The 16,749-nt window shown below is 38.4% G+C and overlaps 1 protein-coding gene across 1 annotated transcript in view; it reads right to left on the bottom strand.

The window, feature by feature from the left end:
* The window catches only part of NKAIN2 (sodium/potassium transporting ATPase interacting 2), a 984,828-nt gene that overhangs the window by 206,160 nt on the left and 761,919 nt on the right, over positions 1-16,749 (bottom strand). The window lies entirely within an intron of this gene.

Genomic DNA, 16,749 nt, shown 5'->3' with positions numbered 1-16,749 from the left:
TACACGGAATAGGGGTTATTACATTTATGCCGTGAAAGGGTCTCTTTACATGTTTGATTCACTTATGAACCCAGTGTGACAAGAGGAAGCCCAGGTGTTTCTGTTCCTCTGTTCATTCATTTGACAAATTTTAATGGGTGTCTTCCCTGCACAAGACAGTCTGCTAGGAGCTGTTCAGGATACCAGAATGCATCAGCAGAGATCTTGCCCTCAAGTCTTATGATATTTTGTTGTAAGGAATAGAGTCAAAGGCAGGTGGTAAGGCCACTGAGTTTAGAGCCCTGAAATCTGTAACCAACAGATTCTTACAGCATGACATGCAAATGAATAAAGTAACTGGGAGGGTAGATTTCATTTCTGAACTCAAATAAATAAAATGCTTAGAGAAGTACCTTTTAGTTGGGGGAAACTGATGTATTGTCACTTTTCTGTTTTTATAATTTTGCTTTAATATTAAGTATCAATATTAAAACACATTTGGTGTTTTTTTGATGAAGATAATGAGGCAAAACTATCAGAAATGGAGAAAAAGATCTAGTGATGATCCATCTATTTCTCATGAGAAGAGGAGGAAGGCAGAGAAAGAAAAGAACAGAAAAGAGGGGAGGGAGGGACAGAGACTCTGGGAAAGAAAGAACTTTAGAAAGCCTGAAAATGCTTTAATTCAACCAAAATTTATGAATAAAATGCAAATTGTGGAGGGTTTTGACACTTGTTAAGACAACAAATGAGCCAGAGGAAGGTCTAAGAAGGAATGTAGTAGCAGTTAGGGATTATACAACATTATTTTAGTATTTGTATTTAATTAATTAATTTTTTAAAAGATTTATTTATTTTGAGAGAGAGAGAGAGTGCATGAGCAGGGGGAGGGGCAGAGGGAGAGGGAGAGAATCTCAAGCAGAGGTTCTCAGCCTGGCAAGGGGCTCCATCTCACGGCCCTGAGATCATGACTTGAGCCGAAACCAAGAGTCAGATGCCCCACCGACTGAGCCACCCAGGTGCCTGGTATTTGTATTTAATTTAAATCAGTGCTTCTCAAAATGTAATGTGAATATGAATCACTTAAGGAGTTAGTTAAAATTTCATGTTCTTGGGCCTTGGAGTTTCTAATTCAGTAGGTCTGGGGTGGGGTCTGGCAATCATCCAGTGGTCTTCAGTTATGAGAACTACAAGAAATGCTGCTTGCTACTCTACTCTGGTCTAGCCCTTGCAGAGAAAGCTATCGCCTTGATCCTCAAAGAAAAATTGTGTCCGTTACACTCTTTACATCTCAGACCTACAATTGTGGCATGGCCATCCTCTGACGGTAGCAAACCCCAAATAGCTGAGACTGTCTTCAGATGGTAGCTAAGCCCCTGTGAAGTTAGTTTTGTGACACTTCATTTCCTGAAACCAACATTGCTGAAATCTATCTTGGATTGATTCTTTTGAGTTTAGGTAAGGGGAAATGGTCATATTTATTTGGTCACTCTAGGGTGACCACACATCTGTTTTCCCAGGACAGTCTGCTTAGCCCTGTTGTTCCATTTTCTTGTTTCTTTTCACTCTTGAAGTGTACCAGTTTGGACAATAAATTATATGGTCATCCTAACTGATACTATGAAAACCCTAATTTGTAGAACAACTCAATGAAGAATGATAAATTTTGATGCAGCTTATTTAATCAAATATTCTATTTTATAACTAATAATTTTAAGCTGATTTAACAGACACAGAATAAGTTAAATTGAAGTAATTTGTTAATTCTATTTACGAGACAGTTGAAATGAATAATTCTTGAGTTATTTCTCTGAGAAGAATGAAATATTGTTAACCAAAATGTATGTAATGCAAGTGGAGATGCAGAAAATTAAGCAAAATTAATATCAAAATTGACTATCAACAAAACCATTTCAAATGACAGTAGTAATATGAGTACATACTTTGATAAGAGTACAATTTTGCTTTGAAGGCAGACATGACACATAACTGTGCAGAATCATTTTCAGTAGCAGAGAAGAGGGAAAATATCAAGATACCTGGAGTTATTAGATCTTTTGGAATAAAAGTATGTGGCTTTTGTGGGTTTGGGTTCATTTAATCTTTGTGACTGCTCTTTTCTTCTTCTGTAAACTGGGGATCACATCTCCTAACAGGGTTGTTGTGATGATTAAATTATAAAGGTGAAATAAAGTAGCACATATTATAAATGATTTATAACTTCTGGTTGCAAAGCATGAGCCTGTCTAATCTTTATACTCTATTATGCCCATTGTTCAGTGTTTTTATAAGTAGATGACTAGATGTCATTAGATGAGATCTTTTAATTAGGTATGACCGTAGTTGATTCTTTTTAGGTGTATTGATTTTAGGTCAAATACCATTAGCAGCAATTATTATACATAAGGACATTGTGGAGATAGAGGGGACACAAAGGGGCTTGGTCTCATGGGGCTTGTAAACAGTGCAAGTTCTACATAAGAGAATGGAGGTGACACAGGCCAGGAAATATTTAAATTTTTATCCTCAAATTCACATTTTAGAAAAAGAAATGTGGATCAACAATGTCTGAGTTTCCAAAGTAGGGAGTTAAAAGAAGAACAAAGAACAAAAGAGTAATTTTGCAGAAAATAAAAGCAAAAAATAAAAAAATCCTTCACCATCATAGTTTCTAGCCTCTTCCTTAGGGTTTTTTTCTTTCTCTTTTTCATATTCTGTCTTCCTTTCTCCTTTTCTTATGCAAAGCACTTTATGCCTTATGTCAATCCTCAAAATTCATATAAAAATGGCTTATGATATGCTATCAAAGTAAGTTATTTGTAAGAGAATTTTGGTATTAGCTGTTAGGTAATCATCATTTATACCTATTACAAATAGGAAACTGCATTAATGAACCAGAATAAAATGATGTTTAATATAAAATACAAACATAATTTTTATGTAAAGAAACCTTTGAGACTATTTAGCCTCACACTATCAAATATAAATTTTTTTCTCAAATGCAGTTAGTATGAAACACTTACTCATGTAAGCTCAGTTTTAGAATTAAAAACACCTGAAGCCACACACAACCTTAGAGTCAGTCTACTCCAGTCCTTCATTTATTCCTCATCTATCCAGTATATTTAGATTTATGGAGTCCCAAACAAACACTAGGGACAAATGTAGAAGACCCCAAATGGCAGCCTGTGGGCAGATTTAGCATCCAGTTATGTTCTATGATGTCTATACAATGGTGCTAACACCTAAAGGTTAGGAGATTCACATTAATATCCAAATGTATATATATATATTTTTAAATTAGAAGATGACAGCACTAATTCTAAATTCCTACTTGAGGAGCAAATGTCTGGACCTGATTTGTTGTTGTCCCCACTGGCTGGGCTCTCCAGTTTGCTATATAGCCTGTCAATTCTCATTATCTGACCATTAATAATACTTTTTCAATCATTTGCTTTGTCTGGCTCATGTCAGTTGTAAGCATCATTGGAATTCCTTCATTTTTCCCTCATCTTTATTGCCCACACCCTAGTCCAAACTGCCATTGTCAGTAGCCTGGATATCTTCAGCAGCCTTCCAACCAGTACCAATGGTTTCTGTCTTGCCCTGCTGCCCATATTTCCTAATCAAATAGCCACTCTTCGGATATATACCACACTTTCTATGAGAAAAATCTGACCATGTCACAATGGCTCCCCTCTTCCTGGGCTGGGCCTTCTATTTACTTCTGCAAAACCCATGGTTGGCACTTCTGAACTGTATACTCTAACTATGGGAAATAAACTTGAAATGTGGCATTTCTAAGAGTATTAAGATAAAAACATTTGTCTCAGATAGACAAGCTGATTAATTTGAAAAAGAAGCTTCCTCACTAATCCAGCACTTCAGGAGCACAGAATCCTGTAAGAACTATGCAGGGTAGTTGTCAATGGACACAGGCATCAGAGCTTGAGTTCAAAAGATCAAAATCAATAGTATTAGAGGGCATTCTTTCCAAAGCATGGTAATGGTATAACTCCCATTGGCTTTAATGGAAGTCATGAAGCTAACATGCCATGTAACCTTTTAAAAATGGAAGGATTAGCATTCAACTGGAGCTGCCTCGTGGTGTGTCTATTGACAGAGCATTATGCATAGAGCTTGAATTGATCAGAGTAGTTTAAATTTCTTCTCTTTCCTCTGATGTAAACTGAGTACTGTATTAACCTCCCTGCCTATATGGTAATGACTTGGACACTCAAAATGGAACTCGATGGGGATTCAAAAAATGCCATCTGAAGCAGGAGCTTTGGGAGATTTTATTTAGTCTGATGATTCTTCTTCACGGTTTCATTTAAGAAAAATATAGAGAAGGCTTATTAAGTGCAGGTCACTGTTATTTATTGACAAAAATATTTCTGATCAAAACTGAGAGACTACTTCCTTTTCTTCGACCCACGAAAATACTTGTTTTCCAAAAAGGTGAAACTGAATTATTATCTACAGGGGGTGTACATGAATTTTTTTCTGTGACATATTAAAATAAAGGGAATTAATTAAACCATTCTGCAATTGTAAAAATTCAAATATTAATTTTATGCCAGACAAATTTAACCCTTTGGATTCTATTTGCTGCTACCCATGGATTCCTCAAATACTGAAATAATTTCAAAGTAAATTATTTACTTTTAAATAGCTAAACATCTAAACATATAAGTGAGAATACCAAAAAAATGAATTTTAAACATGAGTTCCTGAAAATAAATATTTTTAGTAGGGTTCTGTCACATAAAATGTTTAATATGACATAAATCATGATTCAAAAATAAATTTCCTTTGTAAAAATAAAATTTAGGTTCAATAAAGTTGACTGCTTTTATATTATGTATTACAGCACATAAATATGCCATTGGTTTCAGATGCTTTTATGGGTTGCCTTGAAAAATAGTTGTTTCCACTTGAAAAAGTTACATATATGGATGGCATTTAGAATTTAGCTGGATGCTAACCTCTAAATGTTCACTGTGTCTATGGGTGCCCAAAAGCAGTCACTTATTACATCCTCCTATAAACAATCCCTGAACTGCAGTGATGGCATCCAGTCACATCACAGCTGCTTGCTTTGCTGAAGTGACCATTAACACTCTCTTGGACTCACTGTGACATGGTTCGCACTCAAACAGTGGTCTAATCCTTCGGCTTTCACATATATTCCCCAACATAATGAAATCCATTGGGAGCCCTGGAAATCTTAACCAGCACAGATTCGAGAAGTCATGCTGCCAGATCCCTTAACAGGCTATTTGATGCTCTGACCAGTTTTGACTTCGACAGAGCCTCTGACACAAACAGAGCATACCCTGTATATTCCAGAGCATTGTGTTCTATTTCACCATACCCCAAGGATGTCACTTATCATCACCTTGGTCACACAGAGCTGAAAGAACAGAAGAGGTAGATATTCTCTGCCATTCACAGCTGGGCTCCCTTTTGGCTGTGAAAGAAGCTACTTGACACATTGTGGACCATTTCTTAGCCATTCAATGATATTCAAAGAAGAGAAAAGAGCACCTTTCATAAAAACGGCATTTCAACTACTCTATCTTTTCTTATTTCTAGCCCTTCCCCAGAAGTATCCATTATCCTAATAGATGATCAGTTTTGAAGGGGACTCAGGGTACAAGGTCCATAGCTGTGTCTCTGCCTTCACAAAGATTAAAAATGATTTCTAACTATTTTGAGCTGCAATACCATGTGCTTTCTTTCAGCAGGGGATTTCTATGGGATCTATTGCAGGGAAGAAAGACTAAATGGAACCATGTCTTGCTCCAATTAATTATGTTTTACTAAAATCCATACTCACTTGAGGCTGTAAACAGAGGATTTTTTTCCTACAGTCTCCATGCCTCAAAATCAGTTTCTTATCTTTCATCCATCAGTTTATTTTACCTAATTTACCCTTAGTTTTTCTTACTCCTCATCACCTTTTTACTCAAGTTCTTAGTTTTCAGTATTATCTATATTAAGATTAAAAATGTAGGATGAAATTTCTAGGACCTAATAGGGGTTTGGCAGAAACCAAAGACAGGAAGTAATCATTAGGTTTTCTAAAGGAGACCAATGGTTGAGCAGAGGCTGTCTGCATGCTCTGTGATGAAATTTTAGGTTCTTGGGGCACCTGTGTGGTTCAGTTGGTTAAGCGTCTGCCTTCAGCTCAGTTCATGATCCTGGAGCCCCAGGATTGAGCCCCACATCAGGGTCCCTGCTCAGCAGGGAGTCCACTTCTCCCTCTTCCTCTACCCCTTCCTTTGCTCCTGCTCTCTCACTCATTCTCTCTTAAATAAATAAATAAATAAATAAATAAATAAATAAATAAAATCTTTAAAAAAAGAAATTTTAGGTTCTTGAGAGAACTACAGTGGAATATTAGGTTGAAAGACAGAAAATAGATTTGTATAATTCATTTCCTTTATGAATTTGAATATTAGTCCTCTTAAGGTGAATCTAGAAATATTTGATTTATTTTCTTCCTGAACAAAGAGATAAGGGGAAGAGGGATCTCAAATTAAACTTTGGGAGCATGTGTGCATATATCCTTAAGAGGGGGCCAAGTAAAAATGAACAGAAGATCTATGAATTAGGAAGTTATGTTCCAATCATGACTCTGTTAATAAACAACTTGTGAACTTGGTCATGTGGTTTAGTCTCTTATTTCTTTTGGACTTTAGTTTCCTATGTTAAGTAGTATGTGTTTTTTTTTAATTCAAAATATTCACTGGACTTCTCTCTTGGGTTTATTCCTATGGGGTCCACCTTGGTGCTCCTCTCTGTGAAAGGAGCAAACTTCCAACTCCATTCCCACCTGGTTTGGCTGTGGACTTGCTTTGCACAATGGAATGTGAGTGGAAGTGATACATGCTACATCCAAGCAGAAACATCAAGACCTTTCACATGGTTGTGCTATTATTCCCTTTTCTTCTGCATCAAGACAATGTATCTCAGTAAAGGGATATTAACTATGAAGAGAAAAGATGCCAACAAGCACATTTTTTCCCATGAATTTTAAGCCTACTGGTAGTTTAGATATTTATTAATTCACGAAGTGATGTAGAGTTGACAGTTTTAAAGGATTATGATAAAACCAAAAAAGTTTTATGTTTTTGATTCCTTATGAAAGAGAAAGTAGATAATTATAATTTTAAACATTCAATTAATTGGGGAGATATAACTAATAAACATGAGGCATTCCAATCAACAAGATCCACAACTACTTTTTCCTGGAAAGGCAATAATTAAAATGGTTTCAATTGTAGTTTCTCAAAAGTACTTTTTAAGGAAGAAGTTACTCTATCTAGGTAATTTTTCATAAAATGAACTTCCGCTTTGAATTTTCTCAGAAAAGTTTAGACAGCTTCAAAGTTAGATGTTTTAAGAAGGAAGAACTAATGACTATTTGACAGATTTAAAATGTACTTGACAGCATGGTTATAGCTGTCTGATAGTAAGACTTAGATGTTCTGCTTTATTGAATGTCAAGCAGCAGAGCTGAAAGATCATCCGAATAACTTCTCTTTTTTAAAACCAGCAATTTTTCATCTAAAAGCACAAGAGTAGTTTTAATCAAATGATGATCCCTAATATCTGTTATAGCTCTAAAACTCTATGGTTTTATGAGCTCAAACCATTTGTTCAGGGTTAGAGGAATTTTGGTTCTGTTATTTCACTCTGAACTAGAAGTCTGGATATCCAAAGTCTCTAAGAAAGCTGGCGGTGGCTCTGAGGCAGATAAGTAAATAATCTTATAACTACCTTTTCAAATATTAACGCATTAAGAACATGCATTATTGGTTGCTATTCCCAATGCATTTTCACTGCAACACACAATACGAGTACAATTTATTTTTCATGAAAATGGTGTTAAATGAATGAAATGAGCATTTCCATCTAATTTCATATTCCAATTATTACTCATTCAGGTACAGAGGGTGATAGTAGGGTTGCCAGATAAAATAGAGGATGCTCATTTAATTTTAAATTGCAGATAAACAATAAATAACATTTTAGTGTAAGTATCTCCCAAATATTGCATGGCTCTCCTAACATCTTCGTCTGATTAAGTAGGTTTTCAGTCATTTGCCAGTTATCAAAAGTTTTAATCTAATTATGAAGAAAGATCCTGTTCATTTTTATTTATTTTATTTTATTTTAATTCTGTTCATTTTTAAACTTCTGGAATTTGGATGGCATAATGGCTAATTTTATGTGTCAACCTGACTGGGCCACAGGGTACCCAGGTATTTGGTTAAATATTATTTCTGGATGTGTGTGTGAGGAGGTTTTTGCATGAGATTAACATTTGAATCAGTATACTGAGTAAAGCAGATTAGCCTTCTCAGTGTGGGTGGGCACCATCCAATCTATTGAAGGCCTGACAGGAACCAAAAGGCTGAGGAAGGGAGAATTAGCTTTCTCTGTCTAACTGTACTTGAGCTAGAACATCAATCTCCTCCTGACTTTGGATTTGGACGTGGACTAAAACTTATGCCATCAGCTTTCCTGCTTCTCAGGCTTTTGGACTCAGACTGAAACTATATCATCTGTGGCTTTTATGGGTCTGGACTTCTCAGCCTCTATATTTAGGTGAGTAAATTCCTTCTAGTGAATCTCTTTATATATATATATATATATATACACACACACACACATCCTATTGGTTCTATTTCTCTGGAGAACCCTGACTAATACAGATATGATGGAGAAAGAAGAAATACCCATTTTTTATATAATTGAAAATAACAAAGTTGCTATGCCCTCTGTTGTCCTGCTCTGTTGATCTCGCTTATTGTGTATGGACTTGTTGGGGGTGGGTGACCTCAATATGCTCTGCTACTGAGGAGGACTCAGTCTCAAGCATTAGTCCTAAGCATAGGTTGTCCCTTCTGACCCTCAGCCATAACTAGCAGCCATCACCTGGAGTTCTCACATGGCATTCCTTTCTCGCTACCCTGCAAGTCTTCAACAAGCAATCTCATCCATACTCTAGGACCGAGTTCTGAGCAAGTATGGTGATATTCACCTCACATACACTTTGGGCACTGGGAACTCTAGGGCATAATATTTGATGCCTTCTCCCTACCTTACCAGTATTCCTTCCGATATTCAGATAGTACCTAAACAAGTCAGCAAGACCTAGGTCATGCAGACATCAAGTGGAAAACCAAGGCATCAATCTTTCCCTCTCGTAGACAACTAAACATGATCAGTAATTTTGTTGGGGTTCTCATTCACCTTTTTTTACCCAAGGAGAACCAGCAATTCTAGCATAACCAGGAAGGACAGGCAGGGTCTGTGGTCACTGGGAGGTCATATGAAAGTGAGACAAGGAAACTGAAGGGGACCACATGAAAAAAACTGCTTTTTTTTGCTCCTTTTGCTGCTTCTATTCTTGCTAGGACCTGCACCCCAGCCCTATACATGGCTTATATACAAATAATGTATGTCCTCCTTGTAAAGGTCAAGGAGTTAATGATTTCTTTGGAGCCTTCCAACACAATAGATAACATCTAAGGAGTGACCAGGAGGGGTTATAGTGAACATTTTCCAAGACCACTGACTCCAGACACCTTGAGGCCAAGACCCCTGGTTCCAGGGCATAAGTGACTTATGGAGGACATCTGAGCACTCAATCTTGTTTTGACCAGTTCCTGGGTGCCTGAGAGGACACGTATATCAGATCACCATCCTCAACAAAAACCCCACACCCCAAGCAAAGATGAGACTCCTTCTTCCCTTTCTGAGTCTCTTAGATGCTCTGTCTGTATCTGCACTGTCCCTATGTCTTCAATAAACTCTGCTCTCACTTCCTCTCAGATCACATTTGATTTCTATCTTCCATGGAGCCAAGGGTCCTCTTGGCTGATCCTGGGACCAGTCTGCATTACCAGGAGAGCCACTGTCCATGGATATTGCACTCTGTCAAATGGAGAAACGCTCACACTCCCCTCCCTCTCCTTCCTATCCTCCACTTCCCCATTCCACTCTCCCCCCCACCTCCAATTCCCACTTTAAATTTGTGATGGTCAAGGCTGCCAAATAAGTTTGGTCTCTCTAGTTGCCAGGAACCTGGCAGTTGTACATTAAGAAATAGGTCTTGTTTGAAATTGGCTCTGGGGAACTCAGTAACATCATCATTCTCAAAGCTCTGCCATAATCTTTGCACTACTCACTATTTACCTGGGTGAGAAAGATGTCAATAAGCAACACATGACATCATATTAGCACAAAGAGGCTAAATTTTAATAGAAGTTGAATTCCCTATTAATGTTTAATTTTTGCTTTTATTTCCCTTCCATTCCCCCAAAGTATATGCATTAAAGTAAATTTAACATTGTTTTGAGGAAAAAAACATACCTCCAAGAAGTTCCCTGAGATATCTGGAGGCACACTGGGGTTTCACCAAACCAGGGTTGGTGATCACTTGCTCACAAATGATTGTTCTCTCAGATCCTCAGTAGGGGCTGGGCTGGGGGCCTGACCACAAAACAAAGAGTTTTTCCTGCAATTGTCAGACCACCAGGTGGCGCAGAAGTCAAGTCCTGCCATGTTAGCACAACCAGGAGGGGGCAGACAGGGTCTGCGGACACGTCCAGATAAAGGCTATGGTGCCCCATTTGAAGCAGTGTTAAAGAGGAGATCAGGCTCTGAGGTTGCGGTCAAAGGTAAGAGGTCAAGATAAAGTAGAAAAATACAGAGATCAGAACCTAGGCAAGGAGTCTGAATGATAATTATGGGCATCAGTAATAAGAAGAAAGACTGATACTGAATAATAATCAGCCTTGTGAAAAGAAGCCACTACAAACTGATGACTTCTAATCTCAGTTGAGTCCTTAGGATGGCCCCAAAATCTTCTTATGTAAACCCAGAGGGCTCTTCTTTGATTCTTTTATTTCAAACTTTTAGATTCCTCTTCAAACTTCTGACACAACTACTTTTCACTTTTCTCTCAGTAGACAACACTGACGCTCATTTCACTGAGCTCATCAGGAGAAAATATCTGTTTTCTTCCTGAGCAACCGTATTTATACACTGCCTGTCCTTATCTTTTCAGCTGCCCTCCTGTGGCAGGTGAGGAGGTGCTTTTCTTCTGGCCTAATGCAATCCCTGCCCTTTTCTCTCAATCTCCAGCCTCTCCCGTTCTCCTCTCTCTTGATCTGGCACAAATAAATATACTAAAGTCTTTCTATTTAAAAAAACAAAACAAAACAAAACAAAAAACACAACTCACATTTCCCTCTAGCTATAGTCATTTCTCCTTCCACTCCCAACCAGAGTCTGTTAGTCTCATTTTCTTACGTCCTCTATTCTTCCGCAAACCTCAAGATGACTGTATCAAATATTAAGTCTTACTACTCCCTGGATATATTTCTAGGTACATCAACCTCCTCTTTCTGACACTTTAGTCCTTATTCTAAAGGAACTTTCTGCAGCATTTTATAAGGCTGACATTCCCCCCCCCAAAAAAAAACCCCACACCTTTTAAAAAACTCTTTTCTCCTAATACCTTGATTGTCTGAATTCCTGTCTACTATGTTTCATCTTTCTTAGGCTCTTCTCTTGCCTCCTCTTAAATGTTGATCTGCTCAGGGCTTTGTTCTTGGCTTAATCATCATTTCACCCTATTTGCTCTATTTATGTTTAAGTTGATTTAATAATTTAAATTCATGACTTTCACTGTACTGAAGACTCTTCAAGCCATAGCTCTAGGCAGATGTGTTCTGTTGTGTTGAGTTCTGTGTATCTGACTGGTTGTCCTGCAGGAGGCCCACTTCTGACTTGACAAGTCCAAAACACAATTTCTCTGCTGTGCTCACCTCCCCTCTCCTCCCTCACACTGACCTTAACCTCCTCTGTATAGTCTGTATCTCTGCAAATAAAAGATTCATGCCAAGAATGGTATAAGGCACTTTAAATGCACTAACTTATTTAATCTGTATAATAACCCTGTGCCTTAGAAGCTCTAATTATGACAAAATATAATAGCATCAGTAAATACCTACTTACTCAAAACATGAACCTGGAGGTTACTTCAGGCTCTTCTCCCACTAATACCCTAAATATTTCCCAAGTCCTAGTTAATCTACTTCCATAATATCTCTCAAATTCTCCCTTTATCTCCAGTCTAAGTGAGTACAGCCTTAAGTCATGAGTAGCAATAGCTTTGGAACACCTTCCACAATGGAGTCACAGTGATGGAAAATTCAAAATCTTACTTTCTCTCAACGTTCAAAATCCTTGAGTAGCTCCCTGTAGCTTTTAGAATAAAGTTCAAATTTCTTAGTATAGAAGACTCTTCATGAACTGATCTCTTTCTATTTTTCTGCCAATTTTCTCACTTTGAAAGGAGGTACCTTTCCCTCTTTCAGCTTCCTTAGAGATCCATACACTATGAACTTCCACCATTTGAGAACTAAGGTAAAGGCATCTTCCACCTCTGCTTGCACAGCTCCCTCCCCCACTTTCTCCTTCTCAGACTAAATGGTAAGACTGGGGAAAAGATCAGTAGAACTTAAAAACTGGGATACATGCACAGTGGTACTGCCAGATGACATCAATCTTGTGGAAAACAAAGTTGTTAGGCAAGGGGGTAAAAGAGTAAGGTCATGAAGAATAAGAAGCATGCTGGAAATCCCTTAATTCTTTCTCCACCTTTGGCCTTTTAGTAGGTGAGGCACACAAAAAAACAAAAAACAAAAAACTCATCATCGCCTTTGGATGGCTGAACAAGAAAACATTGCCATTAGAGTAAAGACAAATTTCAGTTAGAAGTTGAGGTGGAAGAATTGTTCTGGGAGGATTAGAAGAGCCTGTTTACAATGGAAGTGAAGTTCCAGAGGGCACAAGGATGTGGAGAATGGGCAGCAGTGGGAGGATGTCAGCAGAGGGAAGGATAAATTGTTCTGCTGACAGAATATAAGAAGAGATCTTTGGAGAGACTTCCATTTGGACTTTGGTAGAGGAACAGCTAGTCTCAAGTTCAAAGCAGTTATGCTACCTACCACTTTTGAATTCTTATCACATGCCCAGCACTTGTCCAAGTACTTTAAATGGAATATTCTGCTCTTATTTTACCTTGGGCAGAAAACGAAACAGAGGAATACCCTCTTACATAGCTATAAACTTACAGAGCTAGAAAGTGGCAACTCTAGGTGCAAATTTAAGCACTCCAGGATGAGAACTGGATTGTGAAGTGAGCATATTGCTAGCATGGCTTGGGCCCAAGTATTGGTGAATAAATATTTTCATTGCCTCTGCAACTTGGTTCTGGGTAAAAAGAATGTGAATTAGATCTCTTTAAAATTCTCTGAAGTAGAGGTTTCCAAAGCTTTATAGCTCAGGCAAACTTTAGCTTTCCTCATAGTCAGTCTATGCCCTTTCCACAGTTAAGTGTTAGGAATCAAAATAATTATGCAAAAGATTATGCAAAATGACTCCTTATGGTTTAAAGAGTGACACATATTTCTGGGGTTAAGAGATTCCTCAATTCCTGCATTTTGCCAATGATACTAGCCATGTATTAATGTAAATCTCCGCTGAAACATTTTCTTGCATGTAACAGATACCAGTGGAGAAAACATTATGTATATGAGTACATAATCATATGAAAACAATTATCTAAAATTTTGAAAACTGGACAAAATCTTATGTACCTTTTTGTTGTTTGTTTTGTTTTGTTTTGCCCCTGAGGCTAATGAATATAACCTCTATCAGACTCCAAATTTAGCTCAAACTCTACAGTCAAGGACATTTTCATTAGAGTGGCCTTTCTTCATCCTCATTAAAGTTGAGCAAGCATCAAGTCTTGACTCTTTTGGGTTTATTCTCTGAAGAAGAAAGGTTGGTATAGTGAAAAGTGTATGGATTTTCTATTCATCAAGACCTAACCTTAGCTTTATTTTTTATTAACTACGTAACCTTAGGAAGGTTACTAAGATTCTAAGCTGTGATTCCTTAAGTGGTTAGGTCTTTACCTGAGACCACAACCCTGCTCAGTTCCTCACCCTTCCCTTTCCCACTTCATTCCCTCAGTAAGAGGTTTTTCTTGAAGTATACTCCCCCAATAAATCCTACACATGGAATCCTTATCCCTAACTACTTCAAGGGAACTTAACCTATGACACTTGGCACACTCCCACTCTTGTTTCATTGTTGGTACTGGAGATGGTGGTGGGGGGGGTTGTTTATTTGTTTTGATTTGGTTTTAAGCTATGAATTTCCTTTTCTCTGAACACCGGGTTGATCCCCTGACCTGACCATTGCTCTTTCTTCTGGATTTCTGATGTAGTTGGAATATACTTAATATTGTAACAACTACACATTTTCATTGTGACCCTGTGCATGTCTCATCCCTAGACTGCACACTCCAAGAGGGCACGGCAAACATTTTCCTTTTTTTAGCCTCAGAGCTTCGCAGAGTTCCTTATTCACAGAGAATGTGAAATAACAGTGGAGTATACAGTGATGGAGGAAGAGAAAGAAGAGGAAAATATTTATTACCTATCTGGTTCTCTATTATTTTTTTATTATTTTTTTAAGATTTTATTTATTTATTTGGCAGAGAGAGAGACAGCAAGAGAGGAAACACAAGTAGGGGGAGTGGGAGAGGGAGAAGCAGGCTTCCCTCAGAGCAGGGAGCTGGATGTGGGGCTCGGTCCCAGGACCCCGGGATCATGACCTGGGCCGAAGGCAGACGCTTAACGACTGAGCCACCCAGGCGCCCCTGATTCTCTATTATTTTTATTAATACCCTCAGCAACAGCAGTGTCAAAAACAAGAACAACAAAACCCTTTCAAATTGCTTTTGTAATGGACAAGAGGCAGAAAATTGTATGTGTAATGGGCAGTGACAAGTACTGATAGGAGAAGGGAGGGTCTAAACCAGTCTCAGGAGAAGAAAAAGTAGAGGCTGAGTGGAAATGACTCAAGGCTGTGAGAACATCCCCAAAAGAACATACTGACTTGTAGGCTTGCCTCTCAGAGTTCTTCACTCCTTCATCTTCCTGCCTTTTCCACATTCAATTTCATACCCTCTGTAGAGTTTTCTTCTCTACCCCTCACACCCAGCCTGATCAGCTTTTTTCTTCCTTTCTGTCACAGGGACCTTTCTGATCTCCTTCCTTCAAGAGTTTCTTGCCCCAGACCAGCAAAATCTAGAGCTATAAACAACTGACTTATAAAAGACCTTGGGCTGAATCCATGGTTTTCCTTACAGCGATGGTACATTCCAATTTGTGACACTGCAGACTTTGAAAACAATCATGTGCTTGTCATTTCTTGACTTCTCTAGAGTTTCCCAATTTCTCACAAGGGAAGTGGGCACCAGTGTCCATGATCTTCAGGCTCACACTTGACCCTAACAAAAAGCCTGCACCTGCCTTGTTGGTGATGGCTGGGATTGCTCTTTGCTGCTAATAGACCTAGTGCCTCTCTCATAGAAGCAAGAAATCCAAACACGATGTAACCCTTGAGTGACTGCATTCTCTATTCTTACCTTGTTGATCCAGTTAGGGCCTTTTCAGTTTTTCTTCACGCATCCCAATTACCAACTGGAACCTGGGCACCTTGGGGGTGCCCCAACATGCTTCTCTGGATCTTGAAGACTTTTGCCAGCTTTGTTATCTACTTCCTGTGGGCTGATGGAAGTTGTTCCTTCCTTTCTTAAACCTCCTGTGAAGCCACTGACTGAAGTCCTCTTATGAAGAACCCATGCCAATGCTCTCCCTGTGATTGTGAAAGTCACCTAAGACTTGAATTTCTCACTTTCTCCCACCCCCTGGAAATACCACCCTAATGCTTGCCACAGACATGAAGCATGTGCCAGGAGCCACAAAGCCACTAGCCCCCATCGTAAGGTGAAAATGGCATCCCTCCCGCTCCCAGATTCTTGGTTCCTACATGTTCTGTCCCTGAGATCTAAGTATATCCCCTGACAGAGTCGGTTCTGAGATGAAGATATATAGTGTCATCATTTCATATATTTCTTTCAAGCAATGAGAGCATGGGACTGTGCAGACTTCAGTCATCTATATAAAATGGATTTCAAAATTCCTAACGCAGTTAACATGCCATGCATCCAAAGTACAAGTTCCTTGTAATTCTAGTTCATTGGGACATAGTCCTGACACTGGGTATGACCCCAAACCTCTGAGCACAGAAGTATTTGTCACAAAACGTCAGCATTGAAGAATAGCCTTAGGGTCTCAGGGAAGAAACTGACTGCTACAATTTAGCACATAATTATTGATTTGTTTACCATCTGGGTTTCCCAACTCAGTCAATAGCTCAGGTCAGGGCAGCAGCAAAATAGAGGGGAATGGACATGAGTTTACATCGGAAGTAACACAGGTGAGAAGTAATGACTGAGCATCTGGCAAGTAGTGGGGAGAGGAACAAAAGCAGGAGCATTTAGCTGCATTTTGGGGAACATTTTAAGAATTAATAGACAGTTCTGGCATTCAAAGATATAATCCCACCCCACGTTTTCATGTTTTGAAATTACCACGTATATATCTTGTCATTGAGTCTACTTAATATTACTTTATTTTTCCTGGAAGACTTCTTTTTGAAGCAATGGGATTTCCTAATATGAAGTCTTACAATAGAGGAAATGTGGTATTAATAGTCACCCCAAATTATTAAGAAGAGCTTAAACTGTATTTGAAGTTTTTCTTTCTTTCTTTCTTTCTTTCTTTCTTTCTTTCTTTCTTTCTTTCTTTCTTTCTTTCTTTCTTTCTT

This window comes from Mirounga leonina, unplaced genomic scaffold, assembly GCF_011800145.1.
Source record: "Mirounga leonina isolate KUSES-001 unplaced genomic scaffold, KU_Mleo_1.0 Mir_53, whole genome shotgun sequence".
Classification (NCBI taxonomy): Eukaryota; Metazoa; Chordata; class Mammalia; order Carnivora; family Phocidae; genus Mirounga; species Mirounga leonina.
This window is presented reverse-complemented; position numbering and strand designations above follow the sequence as displayed.